The 3,342-nt window shown below is 43.9% G+C and overlaps 1 long non-coding RNA gene across 1 annotated transcript; it reads right to left on the bottom strand.

The window, feature by feature from the left end:
• Window positions 1-2,550: 2,550 nt before the first annotated feature.
• Window positions 2,551-3,068, bottom strand: LOC306914903. Its single transcript, XR_013788757.1, has 2 exons — window positions 2,968-3,068; window positions 2,551-2,891 (listed from the first exon to the last, which is right to left on the bottom strand). It is a non-coding gene; the product is annotated as an uncharacterized lncRNA (long non-coding RNA).
• Between the last annotated feature and the right edge of the window lie 274 nt (window positions 3,069-3,342).

The following is a 3,342-nucleotide window of genomic DNA, read 5'->3' as shown; positions in this document are numbered from 1 at the left end:
GCTTGTTTGTTCCACCATCTCTCTCGTCGACCTGCACGATGCATCCATCCTAGTACTACGGTATCTCTGATGAATATAATGCACGTGACATGGCCAGGGAGGAAAGGGAAATTACGTCATAAACAGGTGGGGATTCCTCCACAGTCCACACAGCGTTCTGTTTGATAGCCCCACCTGGTGTACAAAGCACACCACATCTAGAATTCCTCTCATTACACAGACTTAAAACAAACATACAATAGTTTGATGCCACGGCCACAATATCCTTATGGAATATATCCATGAAACAACTTATTTTAAGTACAACTTGCAGATCAATTTACATTGCTGGCATAGCAATACTGGCATTAACAATATAACAAAGGCATACAAAAATGTATTGTGGGAACAGGTAGGCTGCATCATGTTTCCAGGTAGGCTATAGCCTAAGTGTCTTATTTGGAAGTAACATTGCCCATGTATCATGACCCTTTACAGAAGTGGTTCCCAAAGTGGGGTCCAGGGACCCCCAGGGGTCCTTGAGGGAGTTCCAGGGTGTCCACAGCTAAATGATAGTTTGGAACCAAATGGATCCTTACAGGTCTGAAACTCTGAATGTACAAATGGACTTTGTACACTCTCAGAGTTAAATTAACATTAACTTTACAATATAAATCGGGGGTCCCAGAGATAGAAATGCCATTAAATGGGGATCCGTAGTAGCCTGGTCCCAGCCCTGAATCGCTAGCCACCCCCATTAAAAAAATATGTTCTGGCAATGAAGTGAAACGAAATTAAAATGAAAATGAGTGTCAGGCTAGGTCTGTAGACTCATGCATGTCAAACTGGGGGTCCTTGAAATTAAACAGGTTGAGAATCACTGCTAGAGCTGTACAAATATTCTCTTATGGGGGTCCCTGCATGGCATATCTCTTCAAATGGGGGTCCGCGGGCTAATTGGTGTCAATTTGGGGGTCCTTGACATGAAAGTTTGGGAACCACTGCTTTACAGCATGTGAACGACTTCTGTTCAAAGATTAACCTCATTAATAACGGGGGAGAGAAACACCTGTCTGTACAGTGTTGCAGTGTGGTTGTTTTGACCTGTAATTTTATTGCTAGTTATGTTGCACTATAGAGCGTCGCAGTCCCGCCTCCTACCCTGGACCAGGAAATTAAACCCAATGCATTATTCTCAGACATTTCTTAAAGTATTTATTTAAAGACGGTTACGCCGCGGACAAAGCCAACTCGAGTCGTGACAACTCATGACAACACAAACAATATTTTGGACCAAACAAATAATTAGAAAGAAGAAAAAAACGGCAGGTTACAACACTTTTTTTGTTGTTTTTCTTCTTTGGTCCAGGGTAGGAGGCGGGACTGCGACGCTCTATTTCTAATTAAACAAAACAGCCCCAGGACATTTTAAAAGCTGCCTGTTCACAAACAGCACAGTATGTGGCTTTGGAAATAAAATAACTTCTTCAGATAAAACAATGTATTTAGTTCTTCCTTAAAAAAACTAAAAATATATATATAGATTTCTTCTTTGTAAAGGCTGTAATCTGTAAAATAAACAAGGTTTTAAAATTGACAGACTAGAGTTAGGTAGTAGAAAATAGCTAGCCTGGTATCCAGCCTGCTTCGCTACGTTCGGCGGATTTTTTTTTCTCTCTTCGCTTATCAGTCTGGAAAGCCTCCTATCTCCAAGGGAGGCGGGACATGCCAAAAGCTTCGAAACCTAACGTGGCTTCTGATTGGTCTGTGGTGCGGGGCGGGACAAAGCACCAGTGAGACGTCATAGCAAAGCGCAGCTACAACAGTGTGAAAAGCATGGAGGGTGGCGCTGGCTGATGACGTAGGTTGCCTAACGCTACTCTCATTCGTTGGAACAACATCCAATCAGCAACGACGTTGACTACGTAACATATGTAGTTCTAGTGTAGTTCTGCAAAACCTCCCAATGGGAGGCTTTCCAGACTGATAAGCGAAGAGAGAAAAAAAAATCCGCCGAACGTAGCGAAGCAGGCTGGATACCAGGCTAGAAAATAGCAGCTAGTAGTGTTTTAGAAAAAGGACAGTATAATGGAATGTATCACAGAAATAACCATTGCGTGGGGACTAGGAGAAATTCATCTCACTGGCTTGTTCTTTCCACTCGAACAAAAAAAAAAGAGAAAGGGATGGGCATGTTTTGGGACGTGTTTTGTTTTATAGTTTGCTCCCTTTCCTCTTTGTGGATTTCTGCTTAATCTTTTTTCCATGGTAGCAGGCTCCCAGGATGCCCTAACATCTTAGCACGAACATAATCTTAGGCACAAACGTCTCTTGGCTCAATTAAACGATGGACACAACAAAGTTAGTCTTTGGAGATCAAGCCAAGAGATGCTTGGCTCTGTTCAATGAACAGATAAGAGGTTTCCTGATCCTTCGTAAATACAGCTCAAGTGTTTGTTCTGCAACGGAGAGAGGATGATTTTACTGCTAAGATGGCTTTGGCAAAAGGGCCTAATGGTATACAGTATATTGTGAGGATTGATACCAATAACGAGACAGACAGGCAGGAAACAGGTTTGAGCCCAGGGTTTGGCACTCATTTATTGAAACAAATTATATTCACAGGGTTTGAAATGTTAAATAATAGTCTCAGGCTCCAGGTTAGTCAACTTAAACGGTCAGCTTCAAATAGCAAACTCAAAATCTTCCTCCCTTCTGGGACATCATGGGATAGGTGAGTAAGGGTAGCCTAAGTGGGACCATCCGGGGCTTCATATAACAGTCTTTGTCTTACTTGAATGTCATTTCCACACACGGGGGGATTTAAAGGGAGTTCTCCATTCTCCAAGCCATATACTTGCGAGCCTCGTTTCCAGCCGAGCCCAACGGGGACCCGGGCATCAGTATGCAGCCTATGAGGTAAGAAAGATAGTCAGTCTGACGTATTTTGATCGTATTATATTTGTGAGGTAGTGTGTGTTCGCTTACCGCTAGACCGCCCGCCAACCTGCCACGGAGAGAGCTAAGAGCGAGTGCAGGGAGACGAATCCTTTTTGTAGTGTTTGGCTGGGAGCACAGGTGTTTCTCATCTGAAGCTCTCCAGCAGGTAATCATGATAATACCTGCCTCCTATCACACAGCCCAGCCTGTTGCGCTCTACTCCGCCTCCCACGCTCTCTCTCTCTCTCTCCGGGGAGGTGGTCGCACGGCGTGCGGTCCCTCAGCGAGACACCACAATATATAGTGTGGTTCTATTGGGGGACCTGACAGGCTGCACCAAGAGTTGTGATACTGTAGGCATTTTCTGCAACACAAAACTACTTCAAGGGATATAACAAAAGAGGAGCATGGAGTTAACCCAGT

Source organism: Electrona antarctica, assembly GCF_951216825.1.
Source record: "Electrona antarctica genome assembly, chromosome: 22".
In the NCBI taxonomy this organism is placed as follows: Eukaryota; Metazoa; Chordata; class Actinopteri; order Myctophiformes; family Myctophidae; genus Electrona; species Electrona antarctica.
The sequence above is the reverse complement of the archived record's forward strand: the minus strand, read 5'-3'. Positions and strand labels throughout refer to the sequence as shown.